Below are 15869 nucleotides of genomic sequence, written 5' to 3'. Positions count from 1 at the left end.
GAGAGAGAGAGAGAGAAATGAAGGACAAAAACATTACCATTCTTAAAGGTAAACAAGGGATTGAGATGATCACACAAGATAAAATAAGTATTAAAATTTTTTTTAAAGTTTCCAATTACATAAAAATTTAAAAGCTTTTACACAAATAGAATCAATGCACCTAGAAAAAAATGAGAAATGTAGATTGAAAAAATCTTCATATCTCTGATAAAGGTCTGATAAACAAAACAAATAAGGAAGTAATATAAATATTTAAGAATAAGAGTCATTTCCCAAAAGTTAAATAAGTATTCAAAGGATGGGAATAATCAATTAAAAAAAAAAGGAAATACAAGCCATAAAAAAAAAACTAAAGGAAGCATAAGGATATGGAAAGCATATGGACCTGTGATTTTACTGGTACTGCAAATTCCCAAATGAGAAAATCCCTCTACCAATGCAGGTATTGCCTACAACTTGAAGAGTCTTCAAAAGTTGCCTAAAGCAGTGGTGTTAAACTCAAATGGAAAATGAGGCTAGCAAATAGTACCCAATGGTCATTATGGGTCACATATTGACTTACATATGTGTGGCTTTTTTTTAATTAATCCATCAATACAGTGAATCAAAAAGGGACATCTGAGCTGCATGCTTGATACCTCTGGTCTAGAGAACTGAGAGATTCAATGACTTGCCCATGGCTACAGACATTGTCAGAGTTAGAACTTACATCCAGGGCTCTCTGCTATCACTGAGTCAACTCTGTTGCTTTGCCTATACTCAGAGATAAGGGTCGCAGACTTGGGACCCAATCCCAGGAAAAGGAGCAGAAGTACAACAGAGCTCACTGCTGCAGTGGAGCAGGGACCCTCCAGAGCAGAAAAGAAAGCTTATGGTCACCCCACAGACCAAAAGTACAGACCCAGGAGAGTGGTACAAAACTCTCCTTAGGGGGTAACTAGGTGGTGCAATGGATAGAGCACCAGCCTTGGAGTCAGGAGGACCTGAGCTCAAATCCAGCTTCAGACACTTAATAACTGCCTAGCTGTTTGACCCTGGACAAGTCACTTAACCCCATTGCCTCAAATAAATAAAAAATTAAAAACAAAAAAATAATAAAAACTCTCCTTAGATCATAAGCTCTTGGAAGCACTGATAATTTGCAGATCGCCAGAAGTATCTCTGAAAACAACTCAAAAAAACTCAAAAGGCTGGGACAGTGAACCAAACATGACCTTAACAAAGAGTTAAAAAATTCAAGTGAGAGGCTGGGAAATTGAGCAAATAGAAGAAAAAAATAATTTGATCATAACCCGTTACTATTGTCATCAGGAAGCTCAAAATACAGACTCAGAAGAAGATAACAAAGCCAAAGCTTTTACAAACAAAGCCTCCAAGAAAAATAGGAATAGGTCTCAGGCCATGAAAGAGCTCAAAAAGGATTTTGAAAATCAAGGAAGGGAGGTAGAAGAAAAATTGGGAAGAGAAATGAGAGTGATGTGAGAAAATTATGAAAATCAAGTCAGCAGCTTAGTGAAGGAGACACAAAAAAATACTAAAGAAAATATCATCTTTAAAAACCAAACAGGGTCAAATGGAAAAAGAAGTCCAAAAAGTCAATGGGGAGAAGAATACATTAAAAAGAAGAACTAGCCAACTGAAATAGGAGATACAAAAGCTGACAAAAGAAAATAATTCCTTAAAATATAGAATTGAGCAAAGGGAAACTGATGACTTTGGGAGAATCAAGAAACAATAAAACAAAACCAAAAGATTGAAAAACTAGAAGAAAATGTGAAATATCTCATTGAAAAAAACTGACCTGGAAAATTGATTCATGAGAGATAATTTAAAAATGGATTGCTTGAAAGTCATGAATAAAAAAGAGCCTAAATATAATCTTCCAAGAAATTATCCAGGGGTAGGTAGGTGGCGCAGTGGATAGAGCACGGACCCTGGAGTCAGGAGTACCTGAATTCAAATATGAACTCAGACACTTAATAATTACCTAGCTGTGTGGCCTTGGGCAAGCCACTTAACCCTATTGTCTTGCAAAAAAAAAAAAAAAAAAAAAAAGGAAATTATCAAGGAAAACTGTCCTGATATCCTAGAAGCAGAGGGTAAAACAGAAATTGAAAGAATCCACCGACCACCTTCTGAAAGAGATCCCGAAATGAAAAACTGCCAGAAATATTGCAGCCAAATTTCAGAACTCCTGGGTGAAGGAGAAAATATTAAAAGCAGTCATAAAGAAACAATTTAATTGTCATGGAGCCACACAATCAGGATAACATAAGATTTAGCAGTTTCTACATTAAGAGACATTAGAGTGTGCAATATTCCAGAAGGCAAAAAAGTCTGGATTACAACCAAGAATCAACTACCCAGCAAAACTGCATAAACTCTTTCCAAAAAATGGACATTCAATGAAATGGAGATTTCGAACTTTCCTGATGAAAAGACTAGAGCTAAACAAAATTTGTGATCTTCAAATAGGAGACTCAAGTGAAGCATAAAAATGGTAAACATGAAAGGCAAATCATAAGGAACTTAATGATGATGAATTGTTTATATTCCTGCATGGGAAGATGATTCTGATAACTCATATGGACTTTCTCATTCTTTAGGGCAGTTAGAAGGAGCATATATTGAAAAGGCACAGGTGAGAGTTGAATATGAAGGGATAATAAATTAAAAAGATGGAGTTAGGGAGTGAGAGAGTAATGTATTGGGAGAATGGGAAAGGGGGAAGTAGAATGAGGTAAATAGGTTATTTCACATAAAAGAAGTAAGAAAAAGTTTTTGCAGGGGAATGGAAGTGGGGTGAAGTAGAGGGGGAGTGAATGAACCTAATTCTTATTGCAATTGGCTAGAGAGGGAATAACATATACATTCAAAGGGTATAGAAATCCATCTTAACCTACAAGAAAGTAGAAGGGGAAGGGGATGAGACAAAGGGGGTGAGGAAGAAGGTGATAGAAGGGAGGGAAGATGATGGAAGGGATAGTGAGATGCAAAACACTTTTGAGTATGAAAGGAGAGAGAACAGAATAAATTGGGGTGGGGGAATAGGATGGAGGGAAATACACTTAGCAATAACTGTGGGGAAAAATATTGAAACATAGCTTCTCTGATAAAGACCTCAATTCTCAAACAGAGAACTAAGTCAAATTTATAAAAAAATAAGAGTCATTCCCCAACTGATATTGATCAAAAGATATGAAGTTTTCAGATGGCATTATCAATGCTAATTATGACCAGATTTTTTTTAAAATGTCTTAACTCAGGGGGCGGCTAGGTGGCGTAATGGATAAAGCACCGGCCTTGGAGTCAGGTGTACCTGGGTTCAAATCTGGTCTCAGACACTTAATAATTACCTAGCTGTGTGGCCTTGGGCAAGCCACTTAACCCCATTTGCCTTGCAAAAATCTAAAAAAAAAAAAAAAAAAGGCTTAAATCCAGTCACTATTGACCAGAGAAATAATTGGACAACAATTCTGAGGTACTGCCTTATACCTATTGGATAGGCTAATAGAGAAAATGAAAAATATTGGAGATGTAGGGAAAATAAGATATCAATGCACTGTTGGAATTGTGAAATAACGCAACAATTTTGTAAGGCAATTTGGAATGACTTGTCCAAAGGGCAATAAAACCATACCTATCCTCCTTTGAGCTAGCAATGTTACTACCAGGTCTATATTCCAGAATGAAAAAACAGGAAAGAAAAGGACTACATGGTATAAGGACATTTATAGTAACTCATTTCTAGTAGCAAGAAACTGGAAATTGAGGCGATGCTTATCAATTAAGGAATGGCTGTGATGGAATATTATTGTTCATTTATGAAAAGATAAACAGGATACTCTCAGTAAAATCTGGAAGGACGTACATGAGCAGATGCAATGGGAAATGTACTTACATACAAAATAACAGCAATATTGCAAGATCAACTGTGAATAACTCTCCTTTTCTCAACAATGCCGTGACACAAAAAACTCTAAAGGACTTAAGATAAAGAATATTATCCCTATCCAAAGACAGAGGTAATGGTGTTTGACTGCAGATTGAAGCATGCTTTACCTTAACTTTAGTTTTCTTGAGGTTTCTCTTTGGGGGGGGGGGGTGGTAAAGTTTTACATGACTACACATTTTTAACCTCTATCACATAACTTGCTTTCTCAATGAGAATGGGGTGAGAAGAAAGGAGAGAATTTGAAACTCAAAGTTTTAAAAATGAATGTTAAAACTTGGTTTTACATGTTACTAGGGGAAAGGAAATAAAATAAAGTATGAAAAAAATTCAAAAATTTAATTTAATTTTTAAAAATATATCCATATATAGTTATTCAGCTATCAAAACATATACAGGATTATATAACTACAAAATAATTTACAAAATTTAAAACAGATTAAAGTAAGTGGAGTGATATTAATAGCTCATGATTAGAAAATGTTAATATGATAAAAATGACAGTACAACCAAAATTAATGTATAGATTTCATGCCATATCAAACTACTAAAAGGCTATTTCATAGAACTAAGTAAAATTCAACTGAAAGCATAATCAAAAAGAAATATATATTTGTAAAAAATAAAATACAAACTCCTTAGATTGGCCTGTAGGATGCTCCTACAAACTGGTTCTAGTCTATCTGTCTAGCCTTTCACCTTCACAAATTTCCAGTTCACTGCAGCTATCAGTTGCTCTCCACAAGCTTCACTCAGATCCCAGAATGTGCTCCCTCATCATCTCCACCAACTAAAAAGACTAAGAAGAAAGGGATCAAGTTGTAAAGGGTTTTTAAAAATCAATAAAGGTTTTGTATTGATTCCTGAAAGTAAAAAAGTATCCACTGGAATTTAGTGAATGGGAGCAATAAGGGGGCTCAAAATTGATAAGACCTGTGTTTTAAAAAGATCACTTTCACGAGTGGACTAGAGTGGTCCAGAGACAACAGTGAGATACTGTTGCAGAGACCAGTAGGTAACTACAATAGTCTAGGCAAGAAGTGTATAGCAGGATGGTGGCAGTGTCAGAAGAAAGAGGGTGACATATATTAGAGGTCTGCAAACAGAATTAACAGAACTTGGCATCTGATTCAAGGGGGGCAGGGGGAAAATAAGCTGAAAATGATTCACTATGATGCAATCTGGACAACCAGGGCAATAAACATTTTCTAAGCACCCATTATATGACAAGCCCTATGTCCAAATTCTTTACAAATATTATCTCATTTGATCTGGGAAGATGGTGGTACCTAGAACAGAGAAATTAGAGAAAAGAAAAAGGGAGGTAGGGGAATTTGTTCAGTTTTGACCAAAGAAGTAACTTTCCAAATGTTTCCCTCACTCTCATTTTATTCTCTACAAGAATGACAAATTCTTGAAATATTATTTTATCATAACAAAGCCTATCTAAAATTCCCAATTTTATTTATCTCAAAAAATATGAGAGATAGGATTGATGTCTTCATATATAGATATTTTGTAAAGATAAATTTGTATTGAATGGCAGATCTTCCCCAAACAACTGTGCAGGGGGCGCTGGCCCTGCAGTCAGAAGTACCTGAGTGCAAATGGTGCCTCAGATACTTAATAATTACCTGGCTGTGTGGCCTTGGGCAAGCCACTTAACCCCATAGCCTTGAAAAAAACCTAAAAAAGAAAACAAACTGTGCAACAATTGAATCTATTACAGGATAAAGGGAAGATAGACAGGGAAAGTAATGAATAAAAAAAATGACCAAGGTAACTGGCACCTACTTTTTCCAAAAGTAAACCACTGGATCAGAAATCTTTGTCTACTACTAAAGGAAATACAATTATAATTATTTGCTAATTACTATGCTTGAAGTACAATAACTAATTGATCTGGTCCAGTGAGCATTCAGTAAAACAAGCATTTTTTGAAGCACCTATGTTCCCGGCCTTGTGGATACAAAAACAAAAACAAAATAGTCCTTGCCCCCAATTTTTTCCTACTGAGAGAAGCAACATTTATAGAGATAAAACATAATTTCAAAAGGAAGGATGCAAATAAATAAATGGATGCAATGTCTGATAAGGCTTCTCTAGGCACTTGAGCTGAGTCTTAAAGAAAGGTGATTTCAAGAGGTAAGGAGAGAGACATTGCAAGATCGGGGTCAGCCTGGGCTGGAGAGAGGAGATAGAAGTTCCTATCAGTGAACAGCAAATGGGCCAATGTGGCTGAAAAATAGAGGACCCGAAGAGAAGTAATGCAAAAATCAGTCTAAAAAGATATGCAGGAACTAGATTGTGAAAGGCTTTAAAAGTCAAATGGGAGTTTCTATTTTATCCTACAAACTACAAAAGCACTGAAATGTCCTGGGTAGGAAAGTGACATTATCAGGTCTGTGCTTCTGGAATATCAATTAAGCAATTATGTGGAGTATACCTTTAGAAGAAGGAGAAGTAGAATTTTAAGAAACCATTTAGATGGTGATTAAAACAATCCAGATAAGAGGTGATGGAAGTTGGAACTAAGGTGATGGGTACAGATACTGAATACACTGAAGGTAACTGAAGCTCTGCCAATTGAAAGGCTATGTGTGGACTGTAAGGAAAATGAACAGGTAAAAAGGACCCTGAAATTAACCTGTGTTAACTGGAAAAAAAAATAGTGAACAATATGAGAACTAAAAGAAGTTGTCAGATTTGAAAATTTAGAGATTACTGGTAATCTCAGAGAACAGTTTCATTTAAATGGTAGAGTTAGAAGTTATATTACAATGAGGCTAGGTCAACAGGGTATAAGAAAATAGAGGCAAGGAGAATATTAGACAATTTTTTGTAGAAGTTGAGCATAATACCAAGTGGCAATCAGTTACAGAGAAATAGCAGTGAATAGGTGGTCCGGCCCTAATGGATTTTTTAGTTAAAAATTTCAGGATGGAGAACTTTATTGAAGTCAGGCATATTCAGCTAATGGCAGATGCCCAAGGTCTAAAGAAAAGAGCCAAGAAAAACTGAAAGAAAAAGGAGTAAATACTGAAATCAATTGTGGATAGGCAGAGGAAAAAAAATTTAGGCAAGCTATCTTAGTAGACAGGGTGCTGAAAAAGGAGATGAATTAAAGATACCACAGAGCCCAGGAATAATCTTTAAAGATGAAGGGATTGAAGTTCAAAGCAGTTAAATTTTTTTGTCCAACATCTATGTGTTAGATGAACGACCCAGAGTAACACATTTAGAGTTGGAATGTAACAGAGCTGAGATGAAACACGGATATAAAGTTCAAAGCTCTTCCACTAAACTAGGATAAATATCCTACACTGAGAAGAGAAGCAAGGGAGAAGGTCTTAAAAAGAAACTCGGCATGAGTTGTTATGCTGTACTGCCTACGTAGAATTAGTCAACCTGCATAGAGTGTTTAACTTTGGAATTTCCAAATTATAATTTAATTGCTTTGCAGCATAAAAAATATGAGCATATATAATGAAGCATAGGGCCACTGACCAGTTTAATGAGAACTCCCTTTACATACCTGGGGACTGGAAATGATAAAAGTCAACAGGACAGTAGTGGATCAGACAGCTCTTCAATGCTCACCAGCTGCATCCTTTGCATTTATTTGTACATCTCCTTTTGTTCTTCCCCACTACCAAGGAAAAACTCATCAATCAGAAAAACTCATAATCTCATCATGGAGTCTACACCAGCTTTGATACTTAGTTCATCAGTACCCTCAGTAGCCTTGCTATCAGTGTTTAGTAAATAGGCCAATTTGACTGAAAAATAGAAGGCCTGAAGGGAAGTAATGTAAAAATCAATCTAAAAAGATATGCAGGAGCTAGATGGTGAAAAGGCTTGGAAAGCCAAACAGGAGTTTCTGTTTTATCCTAGAAACACAGAAGCACTGAAATGTACTGGGAAGGAAGTAACATAATCTGATTAAAAGGCTAGAGGGCAGAGCAAAAAACTCTCCCAAACAATACATTTAAAGAGGGCTCAGAAGTAAAGTCAACTCTTCAATTCCCAATATCTGAACTCTAGACTCCACCACCATTATTTCTTCTCTACCCATCATACCATCATCTTTTCAGTTTTGTGCTGTCATACCCTATTCAATCATAAGGTCCTTGAAAGCAGATACCATCTTCCTTTTATTCTTTTATCTTTTTTAATTATTTGTTTGTTTGCTTAAGTATATATAAAGATAATTCTCAACATTCACCTTTTTAAAGTTTTCTCCCTCACACCCTTCCCTACTCCCCCACTCTAGGATAACAATCTGATATATAGTACATATGTATAATCATGTTACATAGATTCCCATATTAAGACACATTAGGAAGGAAGAACCAGAACAAAAAGGGGAAAACCACAAGGAGGAAAAATAAATAAATTTTAAAAAAATGAAAGTAATATGTTTTGATCTACATTCAGATTCCATAGTTCTTTCACTTAATATTTTCCATCACAGGTCTTTTAGAATTATCTTAGATCAGCGAAGCCAAGATGGCAGTGTGAAGGTAGCATTTCCCAGAAATTCCTTCCCCCCAAAAAACTCCAAAAGTCATCAAATTATGACTCTAGCCAAAATTTAGAGGGACAGAACCCACAGAAAGATGGAGTGTTACAATTTCCCAGTCCAAGATAACTTAGAAGCTCCGCCAGAAAGGTGTGCTTCACCAGGACTGGGTGTTGGAAAAAAGCCCAGCCCAGTCCAGGGATCACTGGGAACAGCTTGAAGGAGAGTGAGAAAACTCTGCTGCACCAGAATGAGTGTGGAGTAAGGACCACCAGCCTCAGAACAGCGAGAACCTGCAGCATGAATCTGGGGAAACTGGCCTGCACCTCCAGAGCACAGCCCACAAACGGTAAGGGAGTCAGGGGAGACTGCAGAAATTTCTCTGCTCTACCTGGGGCAAGACTCTGCTGTTTGTCCACACTCAGATCCAGTTTGCAGTTTGGTCTTCCATACTAAGATAGCAAGGATCCTCCTCACAGCTCCAGGGCAGAGGGGAGTGCCTGTGGTCATCTACAAGCAAGAGAGCATAAGACCTTGGAGGAATAAAAGTCCCAGTGAGATGTCCCAAAAAAAAAAAAAACCCAAAGCAGGTGTTCCAATAATACTCAAAAGCTCAGGAAGCACGCCAAAAACCAGGCACAGACAGGAGAAATGAGTAAACAGAGAAAAAAAGAGGAACACGATTGAGAAATTGTCTATGATCCCAAGAAGGATCAAAATACTCAATCTGAAGATGAGGAAGTACAAGTTCCTGCATCTAAAGACTCCAAAAAAACCAGAACTTGGGCTCAGACCATGACAGAACTCAAAAAAAGACTTTGCAAATCAAGAAAGGGGGATAGAAGAAAATTGGGAAAAGAAATGAGATGCAGGAAAAACAAGAAAAAGAAGTCAGCAGCTTACTCAAGGAGATCCAAAAAAATGCTGAAGAAAATAACATGTTAAAAACCAGCATAGGTCAAATGAATAAAACAGTTCAAAAAAGTTATTGAGGAGAAGAATGCTTTAAAAAGCAGAACTGGCCAGATGGAAAAGGAGGTAAGAAAGCTCTCTGAGGAAAACAAATCTTTCAGATCTAGAATGGAGCTAAACAAAGCTGCTGACTTTACGAGAAGTCAAGACACAATACTTCAGCATGAAAAGAAAGAAAAACTAGCAGAAAATGTGAAACATCTCATTGAAAAAACAACTGATCTGGAAAACAAATTCAGGAAGGATAATTTAAGAATTACTGGGACACCTGAAAGTCATGATCAAGAAAAGAGCCTTCACCTCATTTTTAAAGAAATCCTATGGGAAAAATTGCCCTAATATCCTAGAAGCAGAGGGCAAAATAGGAATTGAGAGAATCCACCAATCTCCCCTGGAAAGAGATGCAAAAAAAAAAAAATCAACCCCCAGGAATATTAGAGCCAAGTTCCAGAACTCCCAAGTCATAGAGAAAATTTTACAAGCAGCCAGAAGGACACAACTTAAATATCATGGAGCTGCATTCAGGATCATACAGGACTTAGCAGCAACTACATTAAGGGCTTATAGGGCTTGGAATATAATATTCTGGAAGGCAAAAGAGCTCCGGCAACCAAGAATCAACTACCCAGCAAAACTGAATGTCCTCTTCCATCTTCCAAGGGAAAAGATGGACTTTCAGTGAACCAGGGGAATTTCAAATATTCCTGTTGAAACAATCAGAGCTGAACAGAAAGTTTGACCTTCAAATACAGGACTCAGGTGAAGCATAGAGAGTGGAGAAGGGTAAAATATGAGGGACTTGATGATGATGAACTACATGTATTCCTGCATAGAAAAATGATACTGATGATATGCATATGAAACTTCTCATTTAATAGAGCAAGTAGAAGGAGCTTTTATAGAGGAAGAAAAGGGGAGAGCTGAATTTGAAGATTAATGTATTGTAAAAATGGAGTCAATGTCTAAAAGGGAAATGTAATGGGAATAAGAGAAAGGAGAAGTGGAATAGGCTAAGATACTTTGTATAAAATATATATATATATGTATATATATATTTTTTTATAATGAGCTTTTGCAATGATACTGAAGGGGGAAAGGCGAGGGAACCTTCACTCTCATCAGAAGAGGCTCAGAGAGTTGGGGTGACTAGGTGGCGTAGTGGATAAAGCACTGGCCTTGGAGTCAGGAGTACCTGGGTTCAAATCCAGTCTCAGACACTTAATAATTACCTAGCTGTGTGGCCTTGGGCAAGCCACTTAACCCCATTTGCCTTGCAAAAAAAAAAAAAAAAAACTAAAAAAAAACCTGGCATTTTAAATAGTGCACTAGAGTTTGCAAGGCACCTTAGATATGTGAACCTTCCAATACCCCTATGACACAGGTACCACCGATATTATTATTCCCATTTTACATTTAAGGAAACAAGCTGGGAGAAGCGTCTGTGACCACCTGGCTCCTAAATCTTGGATCCAGGATTTGGAAGCAGGGCTTCCAGATTTCCAAAGTCAGACTCTTCCTGAAACACAGCTTCCTCAGGGCTAACATACTAACCAATTGATATCAATCACTGATCAGATAACCAGTAATTTAAAAAACAATGGCATATGACCTGTTGGAGACCTCTTAACCTATTTAAATCATGTTGGTTCTACTTGACTAAGATATACTGTAGTCAGATTTACTCTTTCATATGTGGTAAGAATCCTAAAGAAAAATAGCTAAGGAAACTAAGTTGCTGACCCACAGTGATATGCACTAGTCATTTGTAAATATATACAGATATACAAACTATTAGCAAAGACAGAATTATTATAACAAGTATGAAGGTCATAAGAATTAGGATGATTAAAGATAAATTGATTTATTTCTTTATTTTCTTTATTATATTAAAGAAAAATTGATTTATTTTCTTTTCTACATAGACCTGATCAGTGTCATGACTTACTCATAGGCATCAGTAATTCAAGCAAATACTCTTTATTGCATAATGTGTTTGAAAATGTCAAATTAGAAATAAATAACATTTATCAAATACTTTAAAAAAGTTTTCAAGGCAGTTTCTTAACAACTATGTGACAAATACTGCAAGTTTATCAATTTCATTTTAAAGTAAGAAAATAGATATCTCAAAGAGCTTTATTAGAGGCTTGTGAAGTCCAAGTTCATAAGTCCTCTGACTGAATGCTGTGTTCCTGACATCACATGATAATGTCTCATAATACTATCTCTCCTCTAATGATCAAATGAGAGGCTGAATTCAAAAGAGCTTTAAGAATACAGATGTAAGGAACTAACTCTACAATCATGGGCAACATGAACTCCATGTTCTAAAGTAGCTAACTAACTTAAACAAATGAATAATAATAAAATAATGAAAATGAATATATGAATAATGAATAATGTATAAATAATATAAATATATAATATATAAATAATGAAATAGAATGAATAATAGAATGAATAATAAACATAATCATAAAGTAGATCTGAAATTCTCAGCATAAATGTACCCATAAAATAATTTTTCCCACAATCTATATATACAGACCTATCTTGCCTATATCCAAAATTTTAAATGGTTTAAGATGATGTAAGGTATGATCCTCCTTTCTTAAGAAGGTTCTATGTCACCCCACAACCTTTTTAAGCCTAAATCTGTGTCTATGGCATATGTATATAATATGGGTTTGTCCATATAGCATATTGGCATGAAGGGGGGAATTCAATCTGGAATAAGATCTAGGTTCAAAATTCCATTAGGCTTCCTACCTTAATAACCAAATGGAAATTACTTAATACTTGTAGGTATTTGTCTCCTCATAGGTTTAAAAAACAAAAGATGGTTTATATTAAAAGCTCTAAATGCTTCCCATGAACACTTATCCAAAATAAAAGTTTTAAAATGGCAATTGAAATTAGTTGTGTCTCTATCTCTGTATACTAGGTGATATTAAATACATATAGTGATAATAAACAAAGGATGGCCTCTTTGAATATTTTCAACCCCAAAACAAGTATTCATAAATCTTATGAAAAGTGTAAATAAGCATCACTCATTTTGGTCCTAGTTCCTTTCAATGTATCCATGTATTACAACAGTCTAAAAATATATGAACTGACATAGTGAAGTGAATTTTACAAATATGAATACTGTAGAAGTTGATTTAGAAAATAATTATGGTGAAGAAAAAACTAAATATTTATTCAGGTCAGCCTTTTTCTTTTTTCTTTTTCAACTTGCTGCATCTAAAAATTTCTTTCCCTTTGGATATTTTAATGGATTTACTTTATAATAATGAATGCATTTTCAATATAAACTTCAATGGAATATTTAAAAAATTTACTCTATAATCACATTATGACTGAATAGCTTATGAAAAAAACATGTAAAAAAATTTCAAGAATTGAATAGATTCTTGGAGGTCGCTAGGTGGCACAGTGGATAGAGCACCAGCCCTGGAGTCAGGAGGACCTGGGTTCCAATCAGGCCTCAGACACTTAATAGTTACCTTAGCTGTGTGGCCTTGGGCAAGCCACTTAACCCCTCTGCCTAGCAAAAACTAAAAAGAATTGAATAGATTCTTCATAATGAATTTTAGTGACTCCAATCCTAAATTCACAAAAATAACTTAAGGAAACTCTGAATCCATGACTCATAGTAAATGTGTGAGTTGTCATTGCCACTGACTAAACTCAAATTCAACACAATCACAGATTTAGAGCTAGAAAGAAATTGAGAGATAAGCCAACTGAGGCACAGAGGTTTTGTGACTCTAGATCCACTCTTTCTTCCCCACTCTACCAAGTCCCAAAACTCCGGGTGTGCAATTACCCTACCAGAGCCTCTTATCAAAGACTGAAAATAGTCAGCAAGCTGCACCTTTGACCTAAGGACTATTTATTGCCTAGAAAGTGATAGAAATAAACCATAAGATGAGAATCTAAAGTTAAAAAAACCAAAGGTTGTATTATACAGCCTTGGCCCCAAAATAAAAACTTCAGAAACCTGAGGTCAATCAGCAAGTGAGAAAAGTAATGAGGGATGTCACTTTGGAAAACACCTTAATCTTGGCCGAAAATATCTGAAAGCTCCATCCTGGACCAACAGCCGCCTGAGGCCCGGGCCGGCCCCAGGCCAGGCGGCCCGGCTCGGAGGCACCGGCCAAACAGTCGCTGGGGGCTGCCCCTCCCCCCGCCCCACATCCCAGCCAGCCGCATCTACACCTCGAATTCGAAAAACACCACAGAGGAGCCCAGAAATAAACGCGGCATCGCCGGGACGGGAAGCCGGGCAGCCCCCTGGCAGGCCGGCACGGGGTTCTCTGAACTCAAGTGCCCCAGGGCTGCGGGGGGGGGGGGGGGGGGGCGGAGCCCGCCGGGCGATGACAGCTGGCAGCCGCTTCCAGAGGGAAAGGGAGGTCTCCCGACCTCTGACCCCCCGGGTCAGCGGGGTCAGCCCCGCCCCGGGAAACACCCCAAAGCTCCTCTACCTTCCTGAGTCCTAGCTGCTGCCGCCGCCGCCGCCGCCGCCGCCGCCGAGGCCGGGGAGGAGAGTGGGCGAGGACGCCGGGGCTGAGAGATGCGCAGGCGGAGCCCACGGGCGCTCGCCGGGCTGCAAGCAGTAGCTACCGCCGCAGCCGCCTGGGCTGCCGCCGCAGTAAATCAGCTGACAGCGGCTCCGGCCGCCTCACCGCGACTGTCGCAAAAAAAAGGGGTAAAAAAAAAATCCCCACGGCTTCCCCACGCCCTGAGACACAGTCCGGGGCGGACCGAGCGCCGCAGGACCCAGCCGGGTTGCCATAGAAATAGAGCGGAAGAGGACTGCCTTCTCCCCTCGAAACCCCGCCCTCTCCTCTTCGGAGTGGCTCCCTGGCTTCTGCGCTCCCTTCCCCCACTTCCAGCCTCTCAAGGGCCAGGACTCTGGGCAAAGGAGGCCACGGACGCCATCTTTGTTGTGGAAAGGGAGCGCTAGAGCCTCAACTGGATGCCTGAGGAGAGTGGAAACGGAAGGGGCGGGCCTAGTGCGGAACAGGAGGCGGGTGCTCGGCGGGGCTTCCGCTTTCGGGGCCAATGAGCGTCGGGGCGGGGACCTGGATGCTTGTACGGAGGCTTTTCCGCCCTAGAGCTAGAGCATTTGGGCAGCTTTTGGTCCTCTCTGGGCCCAAGAAGTGGAATGATTCTGATCCTCTGATAAATGCCCGCCCGCCGCGGAGGTCCTCAAATGCAGCCTTTTCCTTTTTACAAATGAGGAAATTGAGCCTTATAATGAAGAATTCTGAATCTCTGATGGAACCTCTCATTTCATCTCGACCTAAGGATGGGCCTGTTCCTCTTCAATTTAGACCTCCTTCATTTTCCTCATTTTACTAATCTTGTCCCTGTAGTTTAACCACTACCACCCTGCAGTTTCCTCTCCCCACATTTCTCAGCCTCTTGTGCAGCTGTAGCTTATGGTTTGCCAACCTTCAACCCCAAATCCCCCGTTTATTTAACTTGCTGGACTTGGATATAAGTTCAACTTGTCTAATTGATTGACACTTCTCTCAGAAACTGTTGGAAACCTCTTCTCAGCCTGTACAACTACCTCTCACCTCCACACTACTCTGTCAGCAAGTCACTTTTTTATATACTTTGAGAAAATAGGTGGGACTCACTTGGAGCTCCTTCTTCTCTTTTTATTTTTCCAAATACATGTTATGAAAGTTTTTCAACATTCATCCACATGCACGTGTACATTTTTAAGTTACAAAATTTCCTCCACCCTTCCCTCAACAGCAAAGATTGTACATACATATTTTGATAAACATGTTTACAGATTAGGCATTTTGATATGAGAAATCAGGATTAAGGGAAAGAAATACATAAGGTATTTTTTTAAAAACTGAATGTAGTGTTCATCAGACGCTGAAGGATTTTTGTTTTTGTTTTTCTTCCTCTGGATGGGGATAGCATTTCCATAGCCAGTTTAATATAGTTGTCCTAGCTCTCTGAACTGCTGAGAGGAGTAATATCCATCAGGGTTGATCATCTTACAAAGTTGTTGTTAATGTGTACATTGTTCTCTTGGTTCTGCTCCCCTCACTCATGCAGTGCTTCTCTAGAATCTGACTATTTATGGTTTCTTATAGAACAATAATATTCCATAATATTCTTACTTCTTTAGCCATTCCCCCAATTGATGGACATCCCCTCAATTTCTAATTCTTTGCCATTCCAAAAAGAGCAGCTAAGAATATTTTGGAACATGTGGGTCTTTTTCCCATTTTTTTATGATTTCTCCTAGATATAGGCCTAGAATTGGTATTACTGGATCAACGGGTATTATCATTTTTATTAATTTTTGGACATAGTTCCATATTGCTCTCCAGAATGGTTGGATCCATTTACAACTCTACCAACAATGCATCAATGCCCCAATCCTCC

At 38.2% G+C, this 15869-nt stretch overlaps 1 protein-coding gene across 1 annotated transcript in view; it reads right to left on the bottom strand.

The window, feature by feature from the left end:
* The window catches only part of LOC141499056 (WD repeat-containing protein 7-like), a 39814-nt gene extending 26067 nt beyond the window's left edge, over window positions 1–13747 (bottom strand). Inside the window, exon 1 of the mRNA XM_074202004.1 lies at window positions 13508–13747. The gene's annotated coding sequence lies outside the window, so the exon portion shown is untranslated. The remainder of the gene's footprint in view (window positions 1–13507) is intronic.
* Window positions 13748–15869: the final 2122 nt, after the last annotated feature.

The sequence above is a fragment of the Macrotis lagotis genome, chromosome X (assembly GCF_037893015.1).
Source record: "Macrotis lagotis isolate mMagLag1 chromosome X, bilby.v1.9.chrom.fasta, whole genome shotgun sequence".
In the NCBI taxonomy this organism is placed as follows: Eukaryota; Metazoa; Chordata; class Mammalia; order Peramelemorphia; family Peramelidae; genus Macrotis; species Macrotis lagotis.
Note: the sequence above shows the minus strand (reverse complement) of the source record. Positions and strands in the feature narration are given on the sequence as shown.